The sequence below is a fragment of the Castanea sativa genome, chromosome 11, assembly GCF_040712315.1.
Source record: "Castanea sativa cultivar Marrone di Chiusa Pesio chromosome 11, ASM4071231v1".
Lineage (NCBI taxonomy): Eukaryota > Viridiplantae > Streptophyta > Magnoliopsida > Fagales > Fagaceae > Castanea > Castanea sativa.
Genome location: NC_134023.1, coordinates 5106973 through 5122449, shown reverse-complemented (window position 1 = coordinate 5122449; position 15477 = coordinate 5106973). Strand labels below are relative to the sequence as shown.

Genomic DNA, 15477 nt, shown 5'->3' with positions numbered 1-15477 from the left:
CTTCATTGATTCTTAAAGGTTTGTTATTAGGAAAACATTTGATATCGTCAAAAAATATTTTAACAATTCCTTCAGTATATTGTGCAATTTTAGTAAGATCAAGTTCATCAAAAACAGGCTTAACAGGTGGTGCTACTTGTTCCAAAGTCCATTATCTGGGAAGAGTAATATCTTGCCATTGAATCATTTTAGGGACTTGGATCTTAGCATTAGGGGTAGAACATTGAATCAACATTGTTTTTCCAGCAGGATCACGTCCTTTAGAACGAGGAGTTAGCTGGGAATCAAGCAATCTATAAAAAATACGGTAAATAAGAGTAAAGGGTTTACTGCCATCATCCATATCATAACCAGAAGTCAATATATTTAAAGTCAAAGCTTTAATAATATTAGGATTATCTAAAGCAAGAGCAAGATCAGGATAATAATCAAAGTAGACAGGACCATCATACAAAGAAGCAGTAATCAACCCAAGAATGCTATCATTAAATTTCTTAAATCTAGCATCTCGTAAACACATAAGCACAGAAGCATCAATTCCTTTTCTGGTTAAAGGTTTAACAGCAACTTGCACAAGACCAATGTGTAAATATTTGAGGTGTTTCTTAGTCAAAAACTCATTAATATTTTTCTTGGAAAATAAACAACATTTTTCATGAGTTTTAGAAATAGAAAAGGTTTGTTCAACAGTTCTAGCTCTATATTCAGAGAAAATACTTTATCCAGTCCAATTTAGATCATAAACAGTTTTAGTAGAAATCTTAGGGATATTCCATTTTCTAAAATCTAGATACTCACTTTCTCCAACAGTGAGGTCTTCTTAATTCACAATATCAAAAGGATAGCCAGTCCTAGAACGAACAGAGGAGTTGGATCTCCACATCCTATCAATGGCTAACTTAGTTATAACACTCAATTATCATGTTTTTCTCACAACCGTTGCATTTTGTACCGCATACCATAATCAACCGTATACCTCTCATGCCCTCACGCTTTCCTGGCTTCACGGGCCTTACTGTTCAATTCTTGAAATTCACTTTACGACTATGGTGGCACCAACGACGGTAAGATTGACACAAAAACGAAGTATCACAAAATCAGGTAGACACGGACTGAATATGAAAGACACAACAACACTATCAGCCAAGGAAAGAATGGCTCTGATACCATAAAGGGGGAAGGACGATAGTGTAGAAGGCAGAAGCACAACATATAACAGATATATAGAATAATTCAAAGTAAATGATAATTGAAAGTAAAGCGATAGAACCAGCCAAGCATTTATATATCAAAATAATTCAAAGTATTGAAAACAGAAGTGTTTATTGAATGTACTTCAAAACACTTACAAAGCTAGTCCTGGTTCTAGTTAGTGTGTGTGTGTGTGTATATATATATATATATATATATATATATATATATATAAAATCTTGTAACATCGTCAACTAGCATACCCAATTCAAAAGACCATTATCACTACTCACTAGTGCAAATGAAAATATTGTACTACTTCCTATTTTTCATTTGGTTCATCGTTGCTTTCTTTGTACACTCCATAAAATCATGCTTCAATTCTCGACTGGCAATCCAAAACCTTCCGACCCCACCCATCATTGGCCACCTCCAACTACTTGGCTCAGTCTTACCCAAATCCTTCCAAACTCTTGCCCGGTGCTATGGACCCCTCATGCAGCTCCATATGGGAGCTGCAACATGTATTGTGGTTTCCAGTGCCAATGTTGCCAAAGAAATCTATAAGATCCACGATCTCAATTTCGCATATAGGCCTAAATTTAGCTCCTCCGATTACTCCATCTATAAGGGGTCAAGTTTTATCATGGCTCCCTATGGTGACTATTGGCGTTTTATGAAAAAGCTATGCATGACTAGGCTACTTGCAGTTCCACAGCTCAACCACACCATCTATATACAAGAAGAAGAGGTTAAGAAGCTTGTGGAAAGGATAATGAAATTTTTAAGAGAAGGAAAACCGTGTGATTTGAGAGGTGAGCTAACCACGTTAACAAACAATGTGATATGTATAATGGTGATGAGCACAAGGTGCTCAAGGAGTGAGAATGAGGCTGTGGAAATACTTGAGGTTGTTAAACAGTTTTTTGGATCTGGTAGGGAAGATAAGTGTAGGGGATGTGTTGGGTCCCTCAGGATTTTAGATTTCTCAGGAAATAAGAAAAGGTTTGCGAGGGTGATGGAAAAATTTGATAGGCTTTTGGAGAGGATCATGAAGGGACATGAAGCCAAGGTAATGAATGGTGGAATTGGAGATCAAAAGAATGATCTGATGGATATATTGATAGAGACACAAAAAGACCCAAGTGCTGAAGTGAAGATCTTTAGACAAGACATCAAGTCTTTTTTGCTTGTGAATTTGTGCATGCTTTCCTTGATTTATGATTTTGCCCTATATATAACCTAATAATATATATTTTTTATAGGAATGGCAATAGATCGGGTTCGGGTCGGGTTTCTTTATATCTAGACCTGACTCGTGGGCCCAACCCCAACCCAAACCTGCCTCGTTTGATAAACAGATTTTTTTTAACATCCAAACCCGCCTCATCGGGTCCAGTTGGGCTCCGCGGGCTCCGCCAACCACTTTAGGGCCTTAATCCATGGCCATACAATCTATAAAAAAAAAAAAAAAAGTTTCCCTTTCAAACACAAATTCACAAAATCACACAAACATAAACTCATAGATTTAAGAGAGGACATGAACCCAAAATAAAAATAAACTAAAAAAAAAAATTTGGAGAACTCGGCCCACCAAGGCTCTATCTCCGATCTCGGACTCTTACTCGGCTTCTCTCTATCTTAGACCACCAAGATCTCCAATGATTGGCGGTGGTTTCAGCCATCAATCCCACCTCTAGGCTAAAGCTCAGGCCTAACTTCAACATGACCAAGCGCTCTTCCAATCATCACCAAAGGGCCTCTTTGCCTGTCACGGCCTAAACCTCATACATCTCTCTTCGATCTAACTTCCACGCTTCTCCCTGGCAAATAGCAACCATCACATGATGAGAGTGAAGGTGAGGGTGGGTCGGTGAGTGAATGAGAGTGAAGGTGAGGGTGGGTCGGTGAGTGAATGAGAGTGAAGGTGAGGCCGTGTGGGGTGGCTTGAGAGAAAATGCGAGTAAGAGTTATTAAGGGTGAGGTGAGAGTACAGAGAGGCTAAGAGGCTGAGGTGGCTTGAGCTAAGAGAGACTTTAGAGAAATGAAAATAGGGTTAGGGTTTGATATAAGTGACATATATATATATATATATATATATATATATATATATAAGTAGGTATTTTATTAATTTTACTTTAAGTTTAAACGGGTTGGGCATAAATTGCCTATTTTTAAGAACTAACTCTCACCTAGCATTTAGCAATATACTAAAGCAAATTTTCTCTTGGAGCTATGTTAATTGGCACAACTTGTGCTACAACTCGCCCACGTGTGAGTTGTGAGTGGTAGAGAGGTGATGGTGGGTTTATGTGGGGTCACCTCTCTACCACTCACAACTTGCCACGTGGGTGCCACTTTATATGGCACAAGTTGTGCCACTTTATATGGCACAAGCATTATTTTTTCTCTCGCCACTAATAGCAAGTCTAAGTGATTAAAATTTCTTAAGTATTGAGTCTGTCACATAGGTTAATTATGATTTGATGTATAATAAAAATGAATTAATTGTAATTTGATATGAAATTGAGATTACACAAATCATAGCTTAAGATTTACACAAAGTGTGAAATTTGTTATGTTTGTAATCTTGTTGATTCATAATAGTAAAACTTAAGGTTGTATCATTTTTTTCCCCTAATGTTGTGGTTAACTAAAATTCAAAATAAGTACATTTTGATGAAACTTGGTATAAATTCATTATTAAATTTAATTATGAGCTAGGTAGCCATTTTGCTTCCATGTGAAATTGGAATTTAAATTGTGAAATCAAGTAAATATCTATGTACTTATGTACTAAATATCTAGTAATCACTTTCGATTTTGATTAGGACATTTTCTTGGTTGGCACCGATACATCATCTGCAGCCATGCAATGGGCCATGGGAGAACTAATCAACAAACCACATGCACTGAACAAACTTAGGGAGGAGATCAATTCAGTGGTTGAACCCAGCAGGCTAGTGAAAGAATCAGACATACCAGACCTCCCTTATTTACGTGTAGTCATTAGGGAAACCTTAAGGCTTCACCCTTCAGGACCTTTTATCATTAGGGAATGTGCTGAAGATTACAAGGTGAATGGTTCATTTGTTAAGGGCAAATCTCGTGTGCTAATCAACGTGGGCAAATCTCGTGTGCTAATCAACGTCTATGCCATGATATGAGACCCGGAGTTTTGGACTGACCCAGATGAGTTCATACCAGAGAGGTTCTTGGAAAGCTAGATGAGAAAATTAGTGAGCATTAGATGGAATTTAAGGGCCAGAATTTTCATTACATTCCATTTGGTAGTGGAAGGAGAGGATGCCCTGGTGCATCACTTGCTCTGTTCGTGATGCATACAACAATTGCAGCCTTGGTCCAACGTTTTGATAGGAAAGTAAAAGGCAGAGAGAATGTTGATTTAAGCCTAGGGTCTGGGTTTGGTGCTGAAATGGAAAAACCACTTGTTTGTTACCCCATTACATGCCTCACTTAATCCTATCTAATGGTTATTGGTGTTGGATTAATGGGACTCATGTGTTTAAAGATAATAATATCAATAATGTTCTAGGTGATGCATGGATACTTTGCAATTTCATGTAAAATAACTTTCATGTTTTGTAATAATTTTGTGTAATACTTATTTTGTTGTATAATATATATGTTTTTCAATAATATTTCTGAATGCTTTGAACTCAATCTTTGTAATTTATATTTTATTATTTTATTTTCCTCCTAAAATTGGTTTTCTAATATTAAGTGGAATCGCTTTAGTAATCTAGATTCTTTTATATCAAATTTGCCTAATTTTTTGTCATTTTTATGAGACTATACATATTGATAGGCCAAAAATGTATTGACCCCTTGTGATGAATTAATTGATTAATTGTCCAAGTTTATTAATTAATCAAATTAACATGCAATGTACATGGCAACACAAACAAATCACCAACTAAAATAAAATGCAGTGGAAAATAAATTTGACAAGGTGATTTGTTTTCGAATGGGGAAAACCTCCAAGGCAAAAACCTCACCAAGTAATTTTAAGGTCACCACTCCCGAGATTTCACTATTATTACAACAAGTGGTTACAAGTAAAAGAATCTCAGTACCTTATACCAACCTACAATTAAGCTCTTACCCCCAATACTCAATTGGACTTGTTCTATAGTGACAATCTCTCATTTTAATGCACGGATCTCAATACGTGACCAACCAATAGATGCACGGATCCTAGTATACGACTTGATTACCAACTTGAGAAGGATGTTGGCTGTAAAGTTCTTCAGCTCATCACACGATAAAGATCACGAAGTTACTTAGTCACAAAACCCTACGGTGTACAAACACAGTAGCTTCATCAAGAGAGAGATGAACTAGGGCAAACTAGGTTTTTGGTCACAATTTGCGTGACCAACACTTTGCTTCACACTTGTGCAATTGTGCTTACTATGACGCCCTTCAAAATAATTCTTATATATGTTTAGGGTTGTGAGAAAAGAAAGGCCAAACACATACTCACAGATTGACATGAAATCAGAACTAAAAATCTGATTTTCATAATTCTTGATAGATACCTTATCTGTCAAGTAGCTGTCGAGATTCGAGCTTAGATAGCTTTTTAAATCTCGATAGATACTAGCTGTCGAGCTAGTTGTCAAGCTTTAAAAATTAGCACTTCATTACTTGATTCTTGGACAGACTTGCATGGTTTTAACACTTGAACTTAAAACCTTGTTCCTTGAAGTATTAAACACATCCTAGATCTACCCAATTACAAGTAAAGTGCGTTTTGTCAAAGGATTAGCCAATACATGATGAAATATGTTCCTAACATGAATCACATATATCCTAACACATATTATAATGTTTACCATAAAAAAATAGACTTATTTTTTAAACTGTTTAAATGATCTTGAAATCCATAAATATTAATTTTAAGTATAATATACTTTCGTATCCTCGACCACTTCATTCTCACGACCAAATACCAAAACTCTAATCTCAAACATCCATTTCATTATCTCAATAAAAGGTAATCATTTGTAAATATCATCATAAAAGAACATGATGAAACAAAGAAAATTTCCCTTAAAAAACTTCTATTTAACAAGATTTAGTTGCCTCTACTTGGACTTCTATATCCTAAACAAAAATGAACATAGGTAAAATATTCACCCACACACACTCCACTCTAGCGTTGTGCAAATGTCACACAATTGTTTATTTTTATAAACAACGTCCACATTGTCAAGGCCAAAAAAGTCCTAAAAATCCAATGGGAATACTTTCGTTTAATGTGGTGAGAATCCTGATGGTGTTGATGCTACTTAATGTGATGTTAGTACCATCCAATGTAATGTAAGCATTGTCACATGTGACCTTAGTACCATCCATTGTGATACTGATTTATTGAATCCTATATTAATAGATTTATAAGCAAGCTCTGCTCACATACCTAATTTTACAATTGAGGAGGATGCTTTAGCAGTTATTATTATCAAGTTATAATTTAGTTTTGAGTGGTCTTTCTCATGAATTTATTGCCTATTAAGATACCACTTTTGTGTTCAAGGATCTTTTGTCGTTGATAAATGTGGTTTAAATTTCAACTTAGTAGAAAGCTAATACTAACAGCTACTTTTGTTATTGCTGATAGTATTACAAGTATGTATTAGACTATTTTGTTTAGATTTTTTGTGTCTTAGAAAGTAGCTTCAGAAAGTGATCTATAAGTTACCTGCAAGTCTTTTTTTTTAGGTGAGTTACCTACAAGTCTGTGGGCTTCATTATAGCTATTGCTTATTTGAATGTGCACAATATATGTTGTTTTGATGATATTTGTGCTTGCGTGTTAGGGTTTTATGAATTCTCTACAAAATTGTGACAATTCTTTGATACTGATTGCTTGGATTGGGGACAAACAAAAGAGGGTACTCTGCAATTCATGGTGATATTGCTTGAGACACTACAAAAAATGCTAGCTATAGCCATATTTTCTTTAGCCGCGATTACTAAAAACACGACTGTAAATACCCTATAGCCTCGTGTTTCAAAAACGTGGCTACAACGATAGACCTATAGCTGTGTGACACTAGACGCAACTATAGATTAGATCTGTAGCTGCGTTTTTTGGTGTTTTTAGCAGTGTTTACAAAATGAGGCAATAGACATTCAAAAAAAAAATTATAATTTTTTTAAAGATGTCCTATAGCTACATTTAAAAAATGCGGTCATAGGCACACCTAAAGCCGCGTTTTACAGAAACGCGGCTATAGTGTTGTCTATAGCCGTGTTCCCCTAACCGTGGTTTAAAGCATGTCTATAGCCGCGGTTATGAAACGCAGCTATAGACATGCTTTAAGCCACGGTTAGAGGAACACAGCTGTAGGTGGGTTAATATTTTCACAACTCCCCTATTTTTAGTTGTGGTGGGTTAATATTTTATTTTATTTTGACTTATAGTAAGCTGACACCACAGTTGTCATAAAAATGTGGTGACAATTTGTTGGGTTCGTAGACAACTCTTAAGGAAAAGACCCAAAGTGTGTGTGTGTATATATATATATGTTGGGAACCATGAGGCATAATAACAGCAAAATTGAGAGTTTATGTTTTGGCCGCTTTTGTTTTTATTTGAGATATATTAAACTATGACACTATGTTAGACCAAATAGGTTTCATTGTGATTTTTTTAATGCTTTGCAATCCTTGTTTTAGGGGGCATTTGGTTTGCATGAGATTTGGCTCATATGATGATACATTATTGTAATATAACATTCTTGTAATGTTAGATTCATATAATCTCATTAAAACTTTATAAAAAAAAATGTAATTTCATTATAATAATATAACTTTACTATGTTTGGTAGGCTCCTAACATTCACTGGATCAATACAATTCTTACTTTTAAATTTCCAAAAATATCCTTTTGACAAAACTAAAAAAAATTTTATTTTTTAATTAAAAGTCACAAAATAATTAAACAAATTTCTATTTATTTTCCTCTACTTTCTCACTACTTTCTTACTAACCAAAAAACAAATCCATAGAAAAAATAATAAAATAAAAATTATTTTCCTTTCTTATCAACCAAATAGCTTTAGATCCACAAAAATTAGACAAAATTTAATCATTTTTCATCACCTTCTCAACAAGCAAATAAATTACAAATAACCACAAAACCTTTTTTTTTTTTTTAAATGTTTCACTTTCCCAACTTTCTCACTAACCAAACAGATTATACATCTACAAAATTTTTTAAAATTCTCTCCAACCACCCATTTCAGTGTTTTGGACCCAAGCATCAAAAAGAATCATTTCAGCAAAGAGGACGACAACGACGGCCTCCTCCGACAATGGTGAGAAAAAAATCATGACAAATCAACAAGTTCCACTAATTTAGAGAGAAAGATCTAAGAGCTCGAGCTTAAGCTATGCCTATGAGAGCCAATGTGTTTGTTTGAGAGAGAAAATTAGAATGGCGGATATAATGGCTAGTGGTGGCCATGGATTCCAATTGCACGCATGCGTGAGCGTTCACACAAACACAAAAGCTAGGGTTTTTGAATGTGATGAAAAAGAGAGGGTTTAGGTTATGAGACAAGAGAGGGATTAGATTTTTGATATATACATGGCAATTTTGTAAATACAATTTATTAGTATGGCTAATTTTTTCAATTCAATAAATTAATATATCACAATCATAAGTAATGTGAGATCACACTAACTTAAGAAGGTGATGAGATTTTTTTTTTGAGAAATAGGTGATGAGATTAAAGTAATACGATATACTTTGTAATCTTACATTACCTTAATGTTAGAAAAAATCAAATGAACCAAATACCTTGATATCACATTATTGTAATGTGTATCACATAAAAAATACATCATGGCAAACTTCTAACGAGATGTTTTTGTTAGAAGTTCTTAATGAATTACGAGTCCTATTCATTGAGAACTTCTAACGAGACATTTTTGTTTTTGCTAAAACCAACGTATTAAGAAGCATTGTTTTACATCTTCTGTAACAAATGCTATTATGCTTTTATTAAAAAAAAAAAACACGAATAGTTTTGTACCTTTGGAATTGAAATAGAAGATAGTTTTTTTTATAAAGTTTTCGATGAACGTGTACAATATTCATTTCTTTTTACTAACCAGTGAATGCCTTATCCTTATGGAAACAAGAAATTACATGCAACATGTAAAATGTGTTTGATTAACTCGGAGATGTACAAATTAGTCAATCAATAATGATATAATTAAAGTTTCAAAAACTAAATAAAACAATTCTACAATAATAAAAACTTATGTTGTCATAAATATTATTATAAAAGCATTAAAATTTATTAAATTAGTACCAATTGCATAATAATAATAATAATAATAATAATAATACCCTAAATTAAAACTATTGCACGTGAGGGACTAGTTATAATAAAAACTTTTTTTTTTTAGAATGATAGTTATAATAAAAACTAGTCATTTTCCAATGGGCTTTCAAAAAGCAAAAACAAAAGAATACTTAGCCAATGCACTGATGCATTCGCACCGAACCCTATATTTATAGCCTTAGAAGTTATATGAAGTTCAACTACCAGACCTAATTCAAGAGAAAAGTAATCCTCCAATTGGTATAGAGCATGAGACCAGAATCACTAGTGCTAGTGAAATGTTGTACTACTACTTATTTTTCATTTGGCTCATCATTGCTTTCTTTGTACACCCCTTCATAAAATCATGCTTCCATTCTCGATCAGCAATCCAAAATCCTTCGAGCCCACTAGTCCTACCCATCATTGGCCACCTCCATCTAATCAGCTTAGTCTTACCCAAAGCCTTCCAAACTCTAGCCCGTTGCTATGGCCCCCTCATGCGGCTCCGTATGGGGGCTGCAACATGTGTTGTGGTGTCACACTTCAAACCTAAAAAGAGTTCAAAGCATGAGAAACCAAACCTTCAAGAGAAACTATAGGGGTTTTTACTTTTCTTTCCATATGATAAAATAAATAAATATATTGATCTCTCCACAATATAAGTGACACATGTACAAACAATACAAACTACAAATCATGTGTCTCCAAGTATACATAAAAAATCCAAAGCTCCAAATAAATAAACACAAAGTCACAATCCTCTCTAAGATCTGTAATCTGGACAAAAAATTTAGGCCTACCACACCCAAGGCTAGCAAACCTCAAGAGCCCAACCTCCAGTAGAATTAGCTATGGCCTCGATAAATTTTGTAAGTTGAGTCACCAACAATTTATAGCACAAATCTCCCACTTAGTATAGTCCTCCAATCACCACCAATAAACTAAGCTCCATGCTCGATGTATAGCTAATTTATCTGTAAAAATGTTGGAGAGTGGAATGAGTTAATACCTAGTAAGTAACATAATTAATGGAGGTGGGAGAAATCCAAGTCTCATGATAATGAGCATTTTTTTTTACAAAACACAAAACATGTTACACTTTGGGAATTTTGACTTAACTTCTGCAAAATCAATCTTCATGGATAAAATGACAAGAATGATTGAAATAGTATAGCACAAAGCTTTTTCAAAATATCTCAACGTGAAACTACATACTATATATACTATGAGCAATAGTAAAACACCGTTCCAAAATTATAAAACCCATCCCAGGGCCTCATGACAATGACATCGCAAAGATGAAACTCAATTGCTATCACAAAGACGAAACTCATCACCAACACACAGCCAGAACTAATCTGCTGTCACAAAGATGGAACTCGATGCTGTCAAAAAGAAGGAACTCATATCTTGTCACAAAGATGGAATTAATTTGCCGTCACAAAGACGAGTGTTAAGATACTAATGTCACATAGACTATAGTATCTAGCTAGGTAATCACACATCATAGCACAAAGGTAAACCATAAAGAGCTCACATATTACAAAAAATCAAAACACCATTCATTTCCAAGTAGTTTCATAAAACGTTTTAATATCCAAATATATTCACAAGCTTCTCAAAGCCTTCAAACTCATTTCTTGTTGAGAAGATTTTGTATCAACTTTCCCAATTATCAAGCATTTTTAAAATTTGCAAATAATGCAATCAATCCATAAAATCCATTCTCAAGAATTTAACCAAAGATGCTAGTCTTTTCTATGCTAACAAATCATGCATTTCCCCATATTCAATAAGAAATATGATGCACTTTCAATGCTTCATGCATTTTCCATAAATGATGAACAATAATAGTACACAATACATTTTAGGAAAACCATAAATAATGTTCCAAAATGGTTTTAACCACAAAATACTTTAGTGCAATAATGACCCCTTTTAAAAATCTCATTAAAAACCCACTTACCTTAGTAATCCAATGCAAATTTACCTCAACACGGCACCGCATTCAACCAATTAAGTTACAACTAGGTCCATCACTAAGTACCTTGGAACCTAGAAACACAAGTATCAAGCCTATTAATAACAAGGCCTACTATAATTTACACTATCATTTTTGTCTCCATAAATAGGAAAAGATCCCCCTAAAAAATCAAACCTAAGGCCCTAAAGCCTAACTTTACCATCTTAAGACGAGTACCCCTACCCAAATGGGAACCAACACTAAAAAAATAAAGGTCCTATAACCGGCTATAGCTCATAAAAACGTGGCTATAGGAAAATTTTCCCTATAGCCGCATTTTTTTAGGCTGCGTTTACAACCCTAGCCTAAAACCCGTGACTATAGGCCTAAGGCATTTTTGCAAATGCGGCCATAGGCCAGGACCAATGGCCGTGTTTTTACAAATGGGGTTATAGGCCAGGACCAATGGCCGTGTTTTGATGGGTTTCTAAAATCTAACTAATGAGAATGTAGGTTAGAGAAATTGAAGAAGAAATATAAAGGAAGAAGAAAAAGAAGAGGTCATGGTTGGAATTTTTTGGGATTTCTCTTTTCTTCTGTGTGTGAGAGTGAAGAGAGACGCAGGGAGAATGAACCAATTCAGAGGGTGTGCTAGGGTTAGTAGGTTTTTACTATACTATTTATACAAAGCCTAAAGCCGCGTTTTTAACCTATGGCTATAAGCAAAAACTGAAACCACGTTTAAAAAACATAGCCCCATCCAAACTAAAGCCGCGTTTTAAACACACGGCTTCAAACTAAATTTAAAGCCGCTTTTTAAATACGTGGCTATAGGCAAGCTAGAGCCACATTTTATAAACGCAGCCATAGTTAAGATTAAAAAAAGAAAAGAAATAAGAAGGTCCTATAGCCATGTTTTTTAAATGCGGAAATAGCTCCACCCCTAAAAATGCGGCTATAAACAATAAAAACATAGCTATAGACATATTTTATAGCCGCATGTTTAAAACATGGCTTCCTTTGCCCACTATAAGCTGTGTTTTTTAAAAACACGGCTTTATCCTGTCTGTAGCCACTTTTTTGCAAACGCGGCCTATAAAAACACAACCTAAGACCCATGTGTTTTGTAGTGCAAGTAAGCATACAAGAAACTCATAGATGTATAACACAACCCTTTCATTTTCCTACCACAACCCATGTGCATTTACCAACTTGATACAAAGTATGTCAATACCAAACCATGATAAAATTAGTCAAGGTAAAACACTTGTCAAAGAAAGCACATATGAACTTACAAACTAAACCACACAACAAAAGTTTGGAGTAAATTCCTTGAATTCTCAGCATTCTAATCATACTTTCAAATTAAATTTGCAAAAGGTCAACCCTTTTTGTAAAATATGTTTGGTCCACTTAGTGTTATCCAAAAAGCTTGAAATTAAATAGGGAGACACCCTTATATGTCTAGTATGTACCTTTACATATTCAACTCAAAATAATTTTTCTACAATTTATATAAAATCACTTAGTGCTACTTACTCAAATTTGTCAGTTACAGATTTAGAGTCCCAAAAAAAAATTACTATAATTTTAATACTATGCTAAAAGCTTTGAGGCTTGATTAACCTTAAAGCTACATGTGTTAGCACATATTAAGAACTAGGAGTGTAACCCATAATCTCATATAACAATCATCACAACACAAGCAAAAGATTCAATCTCATAACTCATATAGGTAATTTACCAAGCACTTGGCATGCAACAAGCATAATGTTCATGTCAATTAAACAATTTCATAGTCAATGCCATCAACTTTCAAATAAGACAAAATATTTCTAAAATGCAATGAACTCACTTTCAAAAATCACTTCCCATCCTCTCAACATAAATCAAAAACCCATATTACTTCTCAAGAAACCCAACTCAAATGGTTTCCAAACAAAACATCCAATTCACCCCATTAAATTAAAAGCCTCCAAATAAAGTGTTAAATGTCCTAAAAACTCAATAAAACAAAACCCACAACATCAAAGAGCAATAAAAACAAAATAGGATAAATACACATTGCATTAGAAAATGGGTCTTGGAGATTTTTACCTTAGATTCTTGTTGGGAAAAAGGGCACAAACCATGGGGAGTGATTTGAGATGAGTTTGGATACAGCTTATATAGCATCCGCGTCTGCTGTGTTTTCTGTTTTTTTTTTTTTTTTCTTCTTCTGCTGCTGTACGGGTCAGGGGGGACAAAGGCTACTGTTCATGCTACTGTGCATGAACAGTAGCCGCATTTTGCTGACTTTTCAGCACATCTGTGGGTCTCGTGTACTGTTCACGGACCCACAAACTTCACTTTACAGAATTTTTTTTATTAAAAATGGGTCCCACGGCACTATTCACATATTTAAAAATTATTTTGGTACAGTGTTTTCAGTTTTCAGTTTTCAGTTTTCAGTTTTCAGCAATAAGCTCTATCCAAACGGACCCTTGGTGGCCAAAAATCTAGTGATAGTTAACCAAGAGACCAAGAGGTGAAGGGAGATCAAGTGAGAAAAAGAGGGAGGGGATAGGCGGCACATGGAATAGAGAGGGAAGAGATGTGTACGTGAAAGTGAGAGAGAAAGGAAGGCCTCTCCCATTTTACACTTGGTCCATTCCAGAATATCTTACATGCCATAACAAGCTTAAATATTAAAATTTAAAGAGAAAAACATGGAAGCTAAGATGGTGACTACTGGCGTTTCATGAAAGTCCATAAAAGTTATATTACTGCATGCTTTCCTCTTTGTCGTTGTCTGGATGTATCATGTAAAACACTAGTTAGAAGTATAATTGTCAATCTTATGTATAATAGTACTGGTTAGAAGTATTATTCATTACAAGCACTTGTCATAATCACTATTGTTAGTCATAGTCATATTATTGAATGTTGCATGTTTTTTTGTCAGTCACAAGTATGGTTTGTAGACCTGATTAAGAAGAATATTGAAGTATGTTATGTTATTTGTTACTTGCATTATGATATGTTGGAAGAACTAACACTGTTTTTTTTCCTCTTCTGTGAGATGAACTTCCAGTCAGCAGCATACCAACCTACAAGTATTGAGCTGGTTTTTAAATTTAAATGGAAACCAAGGGGTTCATGATTGGTTGACAAGAAAAAGAAGAGGGCATTGGAGAAGAAAGAAGCTCCTTTAAAATGGGAACAAAAGCTAGAAGCTAGAAGCTACTGGCTGATGCCAAGGCAAAAGTTATGATTTACAATGACAGCCTGAGGCAGAAATGTTGCAGCTCTCGAGAACACAAGAAAGTCCACTACAAGATGTTTGGTGGATTTATTGGATAGAGTTTACTAAAGTACAGATTTCTCCCTTGCCTTTGCACCTGGACAAATTTAACAGTGCAAGAATAATTTTTTTGGACAGCATTTAATGTATACTAATAAGTTTCCCGTGCGATGCACGGATAATGTTATAATGTTTTACGTAAATTTTTTTTTGGAAAATATTATACACATATTATAGCATTTTTATTATAAAACTTTATTAGTAATGAGTTCATCATAAAAAGTAACAATTATAAATTATACACATATATCTATTATAATTATTTTGCTCAAGTAATGAGCAACAATGAAAACAACTTGGAGTAATATTGTATAATAAAAGTAGATAAAAGCATATTAATCCATTCTATATTATTGATTTTTATTATGTGATGTAATAAAAAACTTCATTACGATTTTTTTTCTTCAATGCTTTGTTATTGTTGTATGGTGACGTTTGTTGTCATCATCAGTTTCTCCATCTTCAACATTTGAAATTTAGTCCGTCCATATTTATTCAATTTTTGAGCTTTCATCATGTTTCCCTTTGTTGCATCATTTGTGTTAATTACTAATGAATTGTCACTGAGAGATTCTTGATTAGATCTTACAAAGTTTGGACTTTGTCACTAAGATTTT

The 15477-nt window shown here is 34.3% G+C and overlaps 1 pseudogene; it reads left to right on the top strand.

Moving 5' to 3' along the window:
- The first annotated feature begins 1492 nt into the window (after positions 1-1492).
- Positions 1493-4672, top strand: LOC142615937 (3,9-dihydroxypterocarpan 6A-monooxygenase-like; annotated as a pseudogene).
- The last annotated feature ends 10805 nt before the right edge of the window (positions 4673-15477 follow it).